We start from the raw sequence: 18,673 nt of genomic DNA, 5'->3' as shown, positions 1-18,673 counted from the left end.
CCTTTGGCGGTTCTATCTTGACGGAAAGTGTTATAGTTGGGTATGGAAATCTCAGAATTTTTGGTGGCCTTCCTAAGCCAGGATTCAGACACGGCAAGGACATCAGGGTTGGCAGAGTGTGCTAAAGCGGTGAGTAAGYCAAACTTAGGGAGGAGGCTTCTGATGTTGACATGCATGAGACCAAGGCTTTTTCGATCACAGAAGTCAACAAATGAGGGTGCCTGGGGACATGCAGGGCCTGGGTTTACCTCCACATCACCCGAGGAACAGAGGAGTAGTAGGATGAGCGTGTGGCTAAAGGCTACCAAAACTGGTCGCCTAGAGCGTTGGGGACAAGGAATAAAAGGATCAGATTTATGGGCGTGGTAGAATAGATTCTGGGCATAATGTGCAGACAGGGGTATGGTGGGGCACGGGTACAGCGGAGGCAAGCCCAGGCACTGGGTGATGATAAGAGAGGTTGTATCTCTGGACATGCTGGTCACAATGGGTGAGGTCACCGCATGTGTGGGAGGTGGGACAAAGGAGGTATCAGAGGTACGGGGAGTGGAACTACGGGRTCCATTGCAAACCAAAACAATGATAACTAGCCTGAACAACAGTATACAAGGCATATTGATATTTGAGAGAGACATACAGTAAGGCATAAAGTAATTGCAGGTCTTGATTGGGAGAGCTAGCTAAAACAACAGGTGAGGTAACAGCAGCTAGTCAGCTAACACAGCAACAGCAGGTAAAATGSCGATGACTAGGCAGAGAGGGTCGGATTAACTACACACAGAGCCTGAGTTAAAACACAGAGCCGACAGATAWAACACAAATAAACAGAATGGAGTACCGTGAATTAATGGACAGTCCAGCAGGCATCAGCTATGTAGCCAAGTGATCATATTGTCCAGGGGGCAGCCGTAGATGGAGCAGGGAAGCCGCCACTACGCTAGCACGCGGCGTTTAAAGTTAGTAGCCCGGGGGTGGACTGCTCAGACGGAGGGGGTCTGCTCAGACGGAGGCCGGTTGAGGGCACAGCGGATGGGGTATTTGTCGGCAGACCAGACGTGGTGGTGCGGCGGGGCGCCGTGTCGACAGAGAATCCAAGCCAGATGGCGAAAGAGGTATTGTAGAATTTTGTTTGCTAACTGGTGCTAGCTTCGTGGCAGTGGTGCTAGCTGCAAGCTAGCTGTGAGGGTCAGAAGTAGTGGCTCAGGGATTACGGCAGGAATCCGGCGTTGTTGTGGAGAGACAGTCCGATGCTGGTAAATTGTTGAGTAATATCCAGGCTAATAACAGGGCTGATGTCTGTGCAGAAGGTAAAAGCTGCTAGCAGTGGCTAAAAATGACTAAATAGCTTGTAGCTGGTTAGCTACTGGGGGTTCTTGAATGTGTTCCAAAGTAAAAAAATAATAGCGATTCCGTATCACATTGGGTGAGGTAGGTTACCGGAAGGTATAATCGAATTAAAAATCGAAAAGAGATTTAAATATATACAAAAAACACAAAAGTATATGAGAGGAAGAAACGAAACACGCCTACACTGCTACGCCATCTTGGAATATGAAAAACTAGATSATAATTTTAAATTCAGAAAGCATGTTTGCAAAAAAAGTACAATATGATACCTTTCTGTTTTCTTAATGACATTCAATTCAGCATTGAAAAAAGGTGCAAGTTAAAAGTCTGAGTGCACTATGATCAACACTAAATGCGCTTGATGGATCCTTTTTGTCATCTTCTAATCCTAAAGTTATGTTGCTGATTACAATATTGGACAGGTAACTAGTAACTGTAACGAATTACATTTAGAATGTAACCTACCCACAATTGCGTTGTTCTCTCTATAACCTGTTAGTTCACATGCCTTGCCACCATGATATCAGTGGAGGATCCTCGTAGGAAGGGGAGAACCATCCTCCCCAGTGAAAAATGTATATTCTTTAAACATTTAAACAGATAAAACAATAGTAAATATATTCACAACCCCAAATAATTGATTAAAACACACTATTTTGCAAAGGTCTACAGTAGCCTTAAAATAAATCTTCAAGCTAGGGTCTATTTTTCTTCATTTTCACCTGACTGACGTGCCCAAAGTAAACTGCCTGTTGCTCAGGCCCTGAAGCCAGGATATGCATATAATTGGTATCATTGGAAAGAAAACACTGAAGTTTGTAGAAATGTTAAAATAATGTAGGAGAAAATCAAAAGAAAAACCAACAGGATTTTTTTTKTTTTCTAGCTCCCAGTATGCAATTCCTATGGCTTCCACTGGGTGTCAATAGTCTTTGTTCAAGGTTTCAGGCTTGTTTCTTCCAAAACGAGTAAGAATTATGAGTTTTACTACAGGGATACAGTCTTGGAAATTCGTGTATGCTCACGCGACGAAGAGGACACGCACCTGCTAATATCGTTTTCCTATTGAACAATTATAGTTAATTTACATTTTAGGGTATCTGAGGATTAAATAGAAACATATTTTTACTTTTTTAACAAAGTTTAGCAGTAGCGTTTTGGTTTCCTTTCTCTGCATGTTGAACGAGTGGATTACTCAAATCGATAGTGCCAACTAAACAGACTTTTTGGGATATAAAGAAGGATTTTATCTAACAAAACGACACTACATGTTGTAGCTGGGACCCTTTGGATGACAAATCAGAGGAAGATTTTCAAAAAGTGAATATTTAATCGCTATTTGTGAATTTATGAAACCTGTGCTGGTGGAAAAATATTTTGATGTGGGGCGCCGTCCTCAAACAATCGCATGGCATGCTTTTGCTGTAAACCCTACAATGCAGTTAGATTAACAAGAAGTTAAGCTTTTAAATGATATAAGACACTTGTATGTACCTAAATGTTTAATATCCATAATTGTTATGATTAGTTGTTTGAATTGCGCACCCTCCAGTGTCACCAGAAGTTGTCCCGCTAGCGGGACACCTAGCATTAACTGCACTCTGTAGGGTAGTACCATGGTGTAGCCAGAGTTGCCGTCCTCTTCTGGGTACATTGACTTCAATACAAAAACCTAGGAAGCTCATGGTTCTCACCCCTTCCATAGACTTACACAGTAATTATGACAACTTCCGGAGGACTTCCTCCAACCTATCAGAGTTGTTTTCATGAAACACCCTGCTCAAACAGAGGGATGCTATGTTAGCAAGCTGGCCATGACTATCTAACACAACACTGGAACTCTTCCAAGTCAAGGTAAGCGTTTGGTTTTACAAATGTATTGCCACTGACTGTACACTAATGTTACTGCATGATTGTAGCGCATTTACTAACGCTGTTAGTTCTATTCGCTATGCTGACTATGACAATGATGTAGGCTGTGTGTAGCAATTTGGCTTGTAAAGGTTATTTCACCTGGTCACATACAGCTGATGTGTTGTGCATTAAAGTCCACAAGCGAAGGGAAGAGGTAAGTGGAGGAGAGCGCATAGATGCAAGTAGGACTACAACATGGTTGCTTTGAAAGTGAACTGTGTTTATGCATGATCAGGGGTGTATTCATTCCGCCGATTCTGTTGAAAAACCTTTCTTAAACGTAAGCAAACGGAACAAAATGGGGGATAAACATGTCGGAATTTGTCCAATAGAAACTCTCATTTGCAACTGTTGGACTAATGATTACACCCTAATCAGCAAAATTGTGCAAGGCAGTCTGTCACATCAAATTTGTCTCTCGACCTGTGTGCACCTACTGTACGTTGTAAACTTTAATTCATAGGCTAGGTTGAAGCAACCTCATGATGGGTATAGGGAAAATGTTTGTATCATGTAGTAGCCTAAACCTATCGCTGTTATATTGAACAGGGGGAATGGAATATGAATGACAGCCATCCAATACGCTATAATAGAAATAAGGCAATGGTCATGAAAAAACCCGGTCCTCCCTCATCTTTTAAACGGCACTGAAAGGCACAGCATGATATATAGGCCTAAGGCCAAGACCATAAGAAGACACAGTGGCAGAACAAATTCAACCACACCTTAGTTTAAATCACAAAACCAGAGAGCAACCTCTGTCCGGTGAAGTCCATAAAGCATATTGCATGTAACATAGTTACATGACCTACAGCATGGTCAAGCAAGTTAATGTTTACGACATTTTTAGATTACTAAACAGCTATTGATTTATAACCATGGAGAGTTACCACAAGTCACAAAGAAAACAATAGCTGCCACTACTATCCAGCATAATTTCAACTTCAAAATTTCAACATCATCAAATCACCCATGCTTAGTCTAATGCAGCTAAAAGACACCAAAAACAAATTAGTCCAATAAATGTAAGCTAAATATGATGTGGCTGTCCATATTTCTGATTTCTCTGTGTGTGTGCATTCGTGCAAGTATAAAAAACATGTTTTCTCACCCTACTTGTAGAGAAACACCAATGCCATCCTTCTCTCTTTCATGTTGACTAAACGGTCTATGACTCTGTCATACAGTACACGCTTTTACGTTTTTGTTGTCTTAGGCTACCTGGCTAAAATGCTTGTTCGCTAGCCTAACTTCCTTTCATGGGCAATGATGAGCCAGCTAGTTAACATTAGCCTACTACATCTAGCTACATACTGAAGATAGATAGCTAGCTAGCCACCGGAGGACAACGACACAAGATGCAAATCACACATTGTTTTCTGTCAATCACGTTTTGCTTTTGATGTGAWTTGTGTGAAGCCAAATCCAAACTGGTTTCCCTTGACACTTTTTGGTGCGCCAGGACCATTCACAGTTGAGCTCACTCAGTTTAGCTCAATGCTGATTGTCTATTATGGTAAACTTGTTTTTATCAAGGGAGGCCAAATGCTTGCTGGCTACCTTTGCATTCAATGCTATGGGCGGCAACAACGTCATTCTTTTTGACCAGGAAGCATCAGGTCAATGGGTTACATATACAGAGAGTGAGGGGCGCTGTTTCATTCGCTCGGATGCTTTCTCCGGTGAGATACATTCAGCCTTTTGCGAATTTAAGGATAATTATGAAACACAGAGAGACAAAAGATAAAATAATGTATATGTTTTTTTCTTGTTCCATTTTTTGGGGAAGCCCAGCTTCCCTTGGCAGCCATGAATACACGCCACTGATAGATATAAAGTCTCGGAGCAAAGGCAATAAAAATAAACTCATTGTTTTGTGTACGTTAATGTGTCTTTATGCCAGCAAGGAGGGGAACAAGCTGTTCTTGAAATATTGGCCCGGTGGTCTCATATTTTATATTTCTTATTTTTCCCCTCAACTCCCCCGTGCTCTCTTTTCAAACACACACTAACATAATAATGAAACAAAAATATTTTCTTTGTCTGCAGAGTCAATCTCAGACAGATTGTTTTTTTCAGGCAGTTTCAAGTGTGAGGACGTGCGTTTGAGCATGATGAGCGTTCTTCCAGTCGCCAAGGTGACCTTAGACTAGAGAATATCCTCCATTCCTCAGGCTGTTTATGTCTCATTTGAAACCCGGTGAAATGAAGACGACACAACACATTCTACTACCTTTGGTTGGCTTACACCACTGGCAGTGAAGAGGAGCTCCAGTGCCATCCCTTTTCTTTGCACTTGAAGTTTAGAGTTGCTACCTTGATCTAGAACTGCATGCTGAGATTAAATCACAGAAGTCTTCTTCTAGTGAATACCGTGCCTTCAATTGGACTCACTCTGTGTGCAATAGTGTTTAACATGATTTTTGAATGACTACCTTATCTCTGCAGCCCACACATAAAAAATCTGTAAGGTCCATCAGTCGAGCAGTGAATTTCAAACACAGATTCAACATCAAAGACCGGGGAGGTTTTCCAATGCCTAATAAAGAAGGTCACCTATTGGTAGATAGGTAAAAATAAAAAAGCAGACATTGAACATCCCTTTGATATTATTCATTACACTTTGGATGGTGTATCAATACACCAAGTCACTATAAAGACACAGGCATCCTTCCTAATTCAGTTGCCGTAGAAGGAAACCGCTCAGGGATTTCACCATGAGGCCAATGGTGACTTTAAAACCATTACAGAGTTTAATGGCTATGATAGGAGAAAACTGAGGATGAATCAACAACATTGTAATTACTCCACAATACTAACCTAATAGACAGAGTGAAAAGAAGGAAGCCTGTACAGAATAGAACAATTCTAAAACATGCATCCTGTATGTGACAAAGCAAATACCTTTATGGCCTGAATAGAAAGTGTTATGTTTGGGGCAAATCCAATACAACACAATACTAAGTACCACTCGCCATATTTTTAAGCATAGTGATGGCTGCATCATGTTATGGGTATGCTTGTAATTGTTAAGGACTGTTGAGTTTTTCAGGATAAAAAAAACGGAATGGAGCTAGGCACAGGCAAATTTCTAAAGGAAAACCTTGTTCACTCTGCTTTCCACCAGACATTGGGAGATGACCTAAAACACAAGGACAAATCTACACTGGAGTTACTTACCAAGATGACAGTGAATGTTCCTGAGTGGCCGAGTTACAGTTTTAACTTAAATCTACTTTAAAATCTATTGCAAGACCTGAAAATGGTTGTCTAGCAATGATCAACAACCAATTTGACAGAGCTTGAAGAATTTTTTCAAATAATAATGGCCTAATGTTGCACAATCCAGATGTGGAAAGCTTTTAGAGACTTATCCAGAAAGACTCACAGCTGTAATCGCTGCCAACAGTGCTTCTACAAAGTATTGACTCAGGGGTGTGAATACTTATATAAATGAGATACTTATGTATTTCATTGCCATACACTTGCAAAAATTAAATAAAAACATGTTTTTACTTTGTCATAATGGGGTATTGTGTGTAGATGGGTGAGAAAAAAATATAATTAATACATTTTGAATTCAGGCTGTAATACAACAAAATGTGGAATAAGTCAAGGGGTAGAAATACTATCTGAAGGTATTTACATTTTAATAATTTAGCAGACGCTCTTATCCAGAGCAACTTACAGTTAGTGCATTAATCTTAAGATATCATATATCACAGGCATGAAAATACACATTTCCTCAATAATGTAGCTATCAGTAGAGTCAGAGCTAGAAGGGGGATGGGGGTCAAGTGCAAGTGCTGGTTAAGTGTTTTTGTTGTTTGTTTTGGGGGTGGGTTGAGGTGAGGAGGAGAATTATTTAAGATATGGGTTGAAGAGGTAGGGTTTCAGATGTTTTTGGAAGATGAGCAGAGACTCTGCTCAGGGGGAAGTTAGTTCCACCATTGGGGTGCCAGGACAGATAAGAGCTTAGACTGGGCTGAGCGAGAGCTGGGCCAAGAGACCTGGGGTGCTAGTACAGAGTGCTCGGGTTGGGGTGTAGGGTTTGAGCATAGCCTGAAGGTAGGGAGGGGCAGGTCCTCTTGCTGCTCCGTAGGTAAGCACCATGGTCTTGTAGTGGATTTGAGCTTCAAATGGAAGCCAGTGGAGTGTGAAGAGGAGCGACATGAGAGTAATTGGGAAGGTTGAAAACCAATCGGGCTGCAGCGATTTGGATAAGTTGCAGGGGTTTGATGGCACAAGCGGCGAGCCAAGTAAACAGCGAGTTGCAGTAGTCCAGACGGGAGAGGAAGGGCGCCTGGATTAGAATCTGCGCCACTTCCTGTGTGAGGTAGTGTCGTACTCTACAGATGTTGTAGAGCATGAACCTGCAGGAGTGGGTCACTGCTGTGATGTTTGCAGAGAACGACAGGGTCATGCCAAGGTTCTTCGCACTCTGGGAGGGCACTATAAGTACTTCAATCAGTATCTGCTCCTCAGTGAATATGTCAGTGATGTCACTATATCTGAAACCACAGGATAGTTTAATGATCAGAATAAATCATAATAATCAGCCACCTCTGACGGAGCAGAAATACCCATTAGAAGTCACTCTTAATCCTTCATATCATCCCTTTACTTCTTATCTTCCGTTATCCTTTCATTGTCTTTCAATTTCCTCTCTTCTCCATTCTCTTTTTCGCATTTCTCTTTCTCTTATCTTTTCCTCCTACAGTACACTGTACTTTCCCCCAACTCCCTCCACACCTGCATGTCTGCATTGATCCCATCACCCAGAAACACCAGCACAGCCCCAGTTGAGTGTATTAGGAGAGGGGCGTGGGATGCAATCTCGATCTAATTTCCCATAGATGAACGACTCAGAGAGATGCTCGCTCAAGAACTCCAGTGACATGCTCCTACAGGATACTATCAGAAGACAATATGATCAGTGTTTTCRGATCCAACTTGAGAGGTAATCATAAATTCCTGCGCTTGCAGGTTTCCAGGTTTCCCTCTGTCTATCTCTCCCAGAAGCACATCAAACCTCCTCGGTGTATGTCAGGAGGTAGTTTTGTACGAACGTCAGAGGATTAGAAGAGAAACAATATATTATGGACTAATAATACATTACATGTGTGGATTAAATATGTATCTTAGTACATGTGATCCCTTACTTTCATCCCACTCACTTGGCCTCCCATATTACACCACATACTGTGTTTAATCAATCAGAGAACTTCCAGTGAATGTTTTTCCATTGTGACAGCTCCTCCCCAGTCTCATGAATTCTACTGCATTTCTACACTGGATCTGAAGAGTTGAGTTACTCTAATCTCCTACTCAACATTTCCTGAGTGACCCGTACTAATACCTTTAGATGTGTCAATTTTGCCCACAACCCCTTCAACAGCATGAACAAAAAATGGCTTAGTATTGACCTGAGCTATACTGTAAGAATCTCAGGAAAGAAACGGATAGGCAAATGTGATTTCTGCTGATGCTGTGAGGGGTAAAAACGTCTTTCGTAAAGAATAGAATTAACCTTGATGTGTCGTTTGAATGAATCTGCAGTGGGTGGCTCTTTAACCCCCTTTCTCTAGTCTTATATTTTGAACAATTGTGTTGCTTTTCTGGTATACCTCAGAATAACCCAAGGGCATGCATTAAACATTCGCACCCAGCGGCTGCAATTTCATACTTTCATTTACGGTTGTCCATTCAATTCCCATATCAATCTGGTTCCTGACAAACAATATTCACCATATGTAGGTTAGAGAACAATTGAATCATCAGCCCAGCTTTGCTTTTCACACATTGACATCAAAACGGGACCAATAGTTAGAACAAATGTAACAAGAGACAATATCGAAAGAGGCATTTCTACTGTAGTTACAGGTTCCAGAGTTAAATTGTAACATACAGTACTGTAGCTCTGAAAAAATACTGAGAATTATTTAAAAACAGTATCACACATTATTGGAGTATACTACTGTAATAGCACAATATAATAGTACATTTTATTACAGTTGTTCAGATACAAATGCAGGCTTTCTCCCATGATATTACAAAAGGGGGAAAAGGATAATTACATGCAAATTGAATGTTCCTCTACTTCCTTGCTGTTCTATAATAAGCACAGGTATGCTAGCCACAGGGAACACAGCTTACTGGGAGAAAGCCAGAGAGAGTTTGTTTAGGCTACATTGTGTGTTAGATTTTATCCAGCATCCACAGGGCATGTGGAGTAAATGCTGTTTTCTACAGTACATATTTAACTTTTTGAAAGTCATTGAAGACTTTCCGGTGTCCAATTCATATTATATCTGTATATAACATCTGATATTATCTTACAATATCTTTATCACATTTATGCATCAGCTAAATTTACTGTATCAGCAACCATATAGCACAACCTCAGGGTCTTCCCGTGGGCTCTTCCTGGGAGTAACGCAGTGAAGGTCAAAATTCAGTTTCTCCTATATTTACAGTTGATGTCAGAAGTTTACATACACTTAGGTTGGAGTCATTAAAACTTGTTTTTTAACCACTCCACAAATTTCTTGTTAACAAACTATAGTTTTGGCAAGCCGGTTAGGACATCTGCCTTGTGCATTACACAAGTAATAATTCCAACAATTGTTTACAGACAGATTATTTCACTTAAAATCACTTTATCACAATTCCAGTGGGTCAGAAGTTTACATACAGTAAGTTGACTGTGCCATTAAACAGCTTGGAAAATTCCAGAAAATGATGGCATGGCTTTAGATGCTTCTGATAGGCTAATTGACATAATTTGAGTCAATTGGAGGTGTACCTGTGGATGTATTTCAAGGCCTACCTTTCAACTGAGTGCCTCTTTGCTTGACATCATGGGAACTTCAAAATAAATCAGCCAAGACATCAGAAAACAAATTGTAGACCTCCACAAGGCTGGTTCATCCTTGGGAGCAATTTCCAAACGCCTGAAGGTACCACATTCATCTGTACAAACAATTGTACGCAAGTATAAACACCYWGGGKCCACGCAGCTGTCAAACCGCTCAGGAAGGAGACGTGTTCTGTCTCCTAGAGATGAACGTACTTTGGTGCAAAAAGTGCTAATCAATCTCAGAACAACAGCAAAGGACCTTGTGAAGATGCTGGAGGAAACAGGTGCAAAAGTATCTATATCCACAGTAAAACGAGTCCTATATCGACACAACCTGAAAGGCCGCTCAGCAAGGAAGAAGCCACTGCTCCAAAACCGCCATAATAAAGCCTGACTATGGTTTGCAACTGCACATGGGGACAAAGATCATACTTTTTGGAAAAATGTCCTCTGGTCTGATGAAACAAAAATAGAACTGTTTGACCATAATGACCATTGTTATGTTTGGAGGAAAATGGGGGAGGATTGCAAGCCAAAGAACACCATCCCAACCGTGAAGCACGGGGTGGCAGCATCATGTTGTGGGGGTGCTTTGCTGCAGGAGGGACTGGTGCACTTCACAAAATAGATGGAATCATGAGGATGGAAAATTATGTGGAAATATTGAAGCAACATCTCAAGACATCAGTCAGGAAGTTAAAGCTTGGTCGTAAATGGGTCTTCCAAATGGACAATGACCCCAAGCATACTTCCAAAGTTGTGGTAAATGGCTTAAGGACAACAAAGTCATGGTATTGGAGTGGCCATCACAAATCCCTGACCTCAAGCTTATAGAACATTTGTGGGCAGAACTGAAAAAGCGTGTGCGAGCAAGGAGGCCTACAAACCTAACTCAGTTACACCAGCTCAAAATTCACCCAACTTATCCTGGGAAGCTTGTGGAAGGCTCCCCAAAACGTTTGACCCAAGTTCAACAATTTAAAGGCAATGCTACCAAATACTAATTGAGTGTATGTAAACTTCTGACCCACTGGGAATGTGATGAAAGAAATACAAGCTGAAATAAATCATTATCATCATTCTCTCTACTATTATTCTGACATTTCACATTCTTAAAATAAAGTGGTGACCCTAACTGACCTTAAACAGGGAATATTTACTGGGATTAAATGTCAGGAATTGTGAAAAACCGAGTTTAAATGTATTTGGATAAGGTGTATGTAAACTTCTGACTAACTGTATATATCATATTGTACAACAGTGTTATTTCCTGATATTGGCTGGTAAAAAAAACACCTACACAGGATCTTCTAATTAGCAGGTTTGCATTGGCGGGAGATTCGGCTTTCCATGGTGACATCACCATACGGTAAATTTGTTGTTAGACCAATAACAAAGAGAGTTCCCAACCCCTCTGCCAATAACAGCACATTTTCAGTTTTCCCCTCCCCACTCAGACCACTGCCAGACAGTCCTAGCTAAATTATTCCTTGAGAAACGGCTGCATTAGGCCTTTAAGAGGGTGACTGAAAGATTCATTGCATGCAATAGGTTTAACCCTTGTGTTGTCTTAAGGGTCAAACAAGACCCGCCACTATGTTTAACAGCAGAGAAAACACCCTAAATGATATTTTTTCAACTTGAAAATGGATGACTTTTCCTGGAGTGACCCCAACATTATAAAAAGTGAAACATCGCCTTTGTTCGTATTTCCATGAAAGCTGTACAGCACCAGGGTACAAAGATTGTCTTAAGGTCATTTTTGACCCGGCAGTTATAAAATCATTTACACACCACAAAAACCACAAAGACACACAATGAGAAATTGAGATTGTGTGCTACTGATTGAACTCAGACAAAACAAAAACTTCCTTGTGCATGTGCAGCATCTCCCCTCCATGACCCCACACATGACTCAAGTTCAGACAAAATAAACATTTCTTGAAACAATGTTTACTAATGGGGAATGCAGTCAGAGGCTATAAAGCTGATGCATATGACAGTCCCCCAGTTCTCTCTTTGCTGAAGCTACAACAGGTCGTAGATCAGATTTTTTCAGATGTCCAGGAGGAACAAGAGAACAATGATTTAGAAGAGGAGGAGGTATCTGAAGAAGAATATGGGGAAGAATTCAACCCAGAGCATGATGCATCATCTTCAGATGAAGAAGAAATTCCCCAAGCTGAAAGAGAGCCATTTTTGTCAAAGAACAGCAATGGTCCTTGTCACCATTTGACAACCAGGGCAGATGGCAGCACAAAATGTCATAAGGATGACCCCAGGGCCCACAAGACATGCAGTTGCCCATGCCCAGGACATCGCCTCAACATTCTACATGTTCATCACACCAGCCATCAAAAAAAATCATCCTGGAGATGACAAATTTGGAGGGTTTCCATTAATATGAAGACAACTGGAAAAGGATGGATGAGATTGACCTGCGTGCCTACATAGGGCTGCTAATCTTAGGTCCCGAGGTGAGGCTACATGTAGTCTCTGGGACGCTGAGAGTGGAGTGGCGATTTTCCTTGCCACAATGCCACTGAAGGTCTTTCACACTTTCTCAAGAATGCTACGATTTGATAACCATGAGTCAAGACCTGCAAGACATATGAGAAACAAACTGGCAGCCATAAGAGAGATCTGGGAGAAGTGGGTGGAGCGTCTGCCATACCTCTACAACCCTGTGGCTGAAGTAACAGTGGATGAACAACTGGTTCCATTCAGAGGTACATTTTTATTTTCATATCTGTAATGTAAGTGATTTTCACTGTTAATTGTATTATGTATTGCTGTAATATCATTGATTTATGAAATTGTTTTCTGTGACACTGATACTAATTACTGATAGTGATCTCTTTTGTCAAAAGGTCGCTGTCCTTTCCGGCAGTATATGCCCAGCAAGCCAGCAAAGTATGGCATCAAGATATGGGTGTCATGTGACGCACAATCCAGCTACGCTTGAAGATGCAAGTCTACACAGGGAAGCCGACCAGCGGAGGCCCGGAGAAGAACCAGGGGATGCGGGTTGTGCTTGATGTGACAGATGGACAGAGGGGGCACAATGTCATGTGTGACAATTTCTTCATCTCTTATGAACTCAGCCAGCGGCTTCTGAAGAGGAAGATCACCATGGTTGGCACAGTTGGAAAGAACAAGCTTGAGCTCCCCCGTACACTCCTCACAACAAGGGGGAGAGAGGCCTTCTCATCAAAGTTTGCCTTCACCCCCACTCTAGTTTCTTACCTCCCGAAGAGGAACAAGAATGTGGTCCTCCTGAGCACACTGCACAAAATAGCTGAGATCAGTGATCGTGAGGACAGGAAGCCAGCCATCATCCTGGACTACAACCACAACAAAAGAGGTGTGGACAACCTGGACAAGGTGATTGGAACTTACAGCTGCAGGAGGATGACTGCCCGCTGGCCCCTGGTCATCTTCCATAACGTCATTGATGTGTCCTCATACAATGCCTTCGGGATATGGAACAAGATCTACCCTACCTGGTGTGGTGGTTAATTTTACACCCTTACACCCCTCAAGATTACACCCTTTTCAACCTACATGGCGAACAACAGATATATAGAATGGGTCACAAGGTTAAGATTTGTATGAAAGATACCTATAATTCACAGCAGACAGTATCTGCTGTAAAAACAGTCATCTTTGTGTACAGACCAGGGTCTGGCCCTGGGGTCATCTCTCCCTGGTACCATATAGAACAGAAACATCAACTCATGCTCTGGAATGCGGTCTCTTTAGGTTTTATCACCCAAAAGACATCATAAATCTCATGTCAGTGTTATCTCCCAAAGGCCCATCTTCAGTAGAACACAAACACAATAGTTATAAGAATACTCTATTCTGTTGCATAAAACTACTATTTGATGCAATAAAAGTATTATAACATAATCTTGCAATTTTCCACCATTCTGGATGCCTGATAAGTGGAACAAGAGGAGGGTGTTCCTGGAGCAGATGGAAAAGTCACTTGTAACCCCACACATTCAACGAAGGGAGCGCCTCCCCTGCACAGCAGCCTCTGCAGCGCTTGTGAAAGCTGTTCAGGGGCTGAATCTTGTCCTGATCCACCCGAGGCTGCAGCTGGGGCAGGCAAAAGGAGGAGATGCCAATTCTGCCACCAAAGACGGACTGTAAAACAAATACTATGTGCTGCACATGTGAGAAATATATCTGCAAGTCCATGCACACACACTTGCATAGTGTCCTACATGTGCTAATTAGAGTTGATTAATTTATGTTCTTCATGTTTTTGTTTTGTATCTATTATCTTATTTTATTGTTGTTGTTTATACACCTTGTGGGTGGAGGCAATGGTTAACAAAATGGGAGAAGACTAGTATTTTGTAGTTGAACTTCTCATTGTACAGTATATAAGAATATCACTATGTTGCCAAAAAGTTGAAGACTGTTATTGTTTCCCTTCAATAAAATGCATTCAAAACTACTTTCAGCACATTTCTGCTACATTCTTAGGCTATACAAGTGCTATCTCTTGCTAAAAAAATGTATGTTTACACCTATGTATTACCTTTAGCAATAATAATAATCATTATAAACCTCTACTTTAGTAAAGAAAACAATTATGATAGGTGTGTTGTAATAAAAACAAGTGGTGTCCATTGTGAAGAGGGAAAACCCAGATATAAGTTTGTGATGACAGGTTGTTTCTTCATGCAAAATAGATTTGTGGTTTAAAATTCAATTAAGCTGCTTTATTTTAGGGGTTTAGTGAAGGTGGGTCATTTTTTACCCTTAAGACAAAGGGAGTATACAGAATGTTAGGACTAAACAAGGGTTAAAGCTGCAATATGTAACTTTTTGGGCAACCCGACCAAATCCACATAGAAATATGAGTTTTAGATCTGTCATTCTCATTGAAAGCAAGTCTAAGAAGCAGTATATCTATTCTATGTACGCTATATTTATACTTCCCATTCTTAAGTTTAGTATTTTACTTTCAGTTTTGTACACCAGCTTCAAACAGCTGAAAATACAATATTTTTGATTATGAAAAATATATCTCTCAGTGGTTTAGATAGTACAATGATTCTCTACACTATACTTGCTTGTTTTGGCACATTAACTAAAATTAGGAAAACTATTATAATTTTAGCAACCAGGAAAATGCGGAGCGATTTCTGCATAGTGCACGTTTAGATGTATTTTTGAATAGTTGTTAAAATAACTGTAAAGAACACAAAGAAATGACTGAATCAATCTACACAACAATCAGAACATTTCTACAGTACAATTTAGTATTTCCACACAATCCACTAGACTGGAGAGTGGCTGCTTTTTGTTTTCTACTTTCTGTTTACAGGTACAACTGTACACAACAATGTGTGTCTTTTCTCTGTGAGGCCCATAAGATTAAAATATCCTAACCCATTCTGAAACTCTTTTATATCTCCACTAATGAGACGCTAGCCAGCGGGCAACCAGAGTCCCCCGCTGAGCCACTGCCTTTACTGGGGACTGTGAGGGGTAAAAACGCACCCATCAACCCCCCCAGGGCCCCTGAAGTCCCAGGTTACCACCACTATTGCTTTAGAGACAGTGACACACAGAGTTTGCAGACACTCCCAACTCTGATCTGCAGAACACTAGACACCAGGAGTCTCGTATCAAGAGGAGCCAGGAAGTTCTGTTTCAAAAGGAAGCCAACAAGAGACGGCGCTTTCATATAACATGACATATGTCTGAGAATGGGCCCCTGTTATGTTGATTTGACTCGGGCTGAGGCGTTCATTGATACCCCGCAGCAGGTGGCCTGACAATCTCGCAGGCACATTGAGATTCAGGCGATTGTGTGCTGTCGGAGCTCAGTTAGATGGGTTTTTCACTGCCGGATTGAACATCGGTTAAGGAATGGATGAAGGTCCTGAATATTGAATGTAAACAAGACACTGTTTGGGCTTCCTTCACATACAGATAGCAGTTGTGCCATGACTGCCATCTCCTAGAGGCTCTTCTAGCAAATACTATGAGAAGTATGCTAACAGTGTTGACTGTTGAATTTGAGTATTGATATTCCCGTCCTTCAAAGATGTCACTTTCTATATTTCTCCATCTTTGCAGTCCCATTATGCCAGAGTCAATGTAAAGTTCTTTATCTTTTTGGCATACACAACATTTAATTTTTAATTTTACCTTTATTTAACTAGGCAAGTCAGTTAAGAACAAATTCTTATTTTCAATGACGGCCTAGGAACAGTGGGTTAACTGCCTGTTCAGGGGCAGAACGACAGATTTGTACCTTGTCAGCTCGGGGATTTGAACTCGCAACCTTTTCGGTTACTAGTCCAACGCTCTAACCACTAGGCTACCCTGCCGCCCCATGGCAGAAGAGTTGACATTATTCACACGGAGATAACTTTCCCAGTAGCGTAGCCAAAGGCAAGCACAAACCAGAGATAAAAATTGCTATTACAACAGAACAGTTACTGACCAATTATCTACTTTCCTTCTTTTTGTCTATCCTGCACATTCCACCAGCTGAAGGTTACACACCCTAATTAGTCTCTTCTCTTCAATTGGAAAGCACCCCATGGATTCCATTACATTTTTAAACATGAATACATGAGAGCTCATGTGTTATGACATTTTACCTGTTTTTAAATGGACATTTCTTTGTATATATATCCATGAAAATCCGCCTGTGTCTAGTCCCGACTCAGGACATGATTGAATTTCAATAATGTTGGAGAACCTCTAGATGCTTTTTACAGTGGAGATCAAATGTATAATTTGCATGGCAGGGCAGATGAAACAGTGGATCTGTGGAAAAATTGGAAATGTGTAGTTCAAACAACACTCCCTTTGAAAAATGGCACGTAGTTGTCAATGGTTTTAGCGAAGCTGGGGTTCTTCTTGCCCCCCAGCAGGCAAATCGAACGCACTGCACCTTATTGTGACGTTTTACTGATAACAACCTATAAAGGAATTGACATAAGTTATTGAATAGGGGACATTTGTAAAATGAGCCATGAGCACCAATATGTGAAGTTCATTTTGTAAGAGCATGTTAAATTGGGTGTCAAATGAAAGCTACATGTCTACATTTTTGAGAAATAAATGTACAGTACCAGTCAAAGGTTTGGACACAGCTACTCATTCAAGGGTTTGTCTATATTCTTACATTTTTTTACACTGTAGAATAATAGCAAAGACATCAAAACTATGAAATATTGAATCATGTAGCAACAAAAAAGTGTATTTTAGATTTTAGATTCTTCAAAGAAGCCACCCTTCGCCTTGATGACAGCTTTGCACACTCTTGGAATTCTCTCAATCAGCTTCACCTGGAATGCTTTTCCAACAGTCTTGAAAGAGTTCCTACATATGCTGAGCACCTGTTGGCTGCTTTTCCTTCACTCTGCGGTCCAACTCATCCCAAACCATCTCAGTTGGGTTGAGGTCGGGTGATTGTGGAGGCCAGGTCATCTGATGCAGCACTCCATCACTCTCCTTCTTGGTCAAATAGCCTTTACACAGAAATAGCCCTTGCACAGCCTGGAGGTGTGTGGGATCATTGTTCTGTTGAAAAATAAATGACAGTCCGACTAAGTGCAAAACAGATGGGATGGCGTATCGCCGTAAAATCCTGTTGTAGCCATGCTGGTTAAGTGTGCCTTGAATTCTAAATGAATCACGGACAGTGTCACCAGCAAAGCACACCCATACCATCACACCTCCTCCTCCATGCTTCACGTTGGGGATCATCCGTTCACCTACACTTCGTCTCACAAAGACTCAGCGGTTGGAACTAAAAATAAAAATTTTGGACTCATTAGACCAAAGGACACATTATTAGTGGTCATTATTAGTGGATTCCTTGGAGCAAATCGACCATGAAGGCCTGATTCACGCAGTCTCCTCTGAATAGTTGATGTCTGTTACTTGAAGGTGCAATTAAATCTAATTAACTTATCGTCTGCAGCAGAGGTAAGTCAGGTCTTCCTTTTCTGTGTCAGTCCTCATGAGAGCCAGTTTCATCATAGCACTTGATGGTTTTTGTGACTTCACTTGAAGAAGCTTTCAAAGTTCTTGACATTTTCTGAATTGTCTTACCGTCATCTCTTAAAGTAATGATGGACTATCGTTTCTCTCTGCATATTTGAGCTGTTCTTGCCATCATATGGTCTTTTACCAAATAGGGCTGTCTTCTGTATACCACTCTTACCTTATCACAACACAACTGATTGGCTTAAATGCATTGAGAAGGAAAGAATTTCCACAAACTAACTTTTAACAAGGCAAACCTGTTAATTGAAATGCATTCCAGGTTACCATCTCATGAAGCTGGTTGAGAGAATGCCAAGAGTGTGAATAGCTGTCATCAAGGCAAAGGCTGGCTACTTTGAAGAATCTCAAATCGAAAATATATTTTCATTTGTTTAACACTTTTTTGGTTACTACATGATTCCGTATGTGTTATTTCATCGTTTTGATGACATCATTACTATTCTACAATGTAGAAAATTGTAAAAATAAAGAAAAACTGGAATGAGTAGGTGTGTCCTAACTTGT

This window comes from Salvelinus sp. IW2-2015, linkage group LG32, assembly GCF_002910315.2.
Source record: "Salvelinus sp. IW2-2015 linkage group LG32, ASM291031v2, whole genome shotgun sequence".
Taxonomy (NCBI): domain Eukaryota; kingdom Metazoa; phylum Chordata; class Actinopteri; order Salmoniformes; family Salmonidae; genus Salvelinus; species Salvelinus sp. IW2-2015.
Note: the sequence above shows the minus strand (reverse complement) of the source record.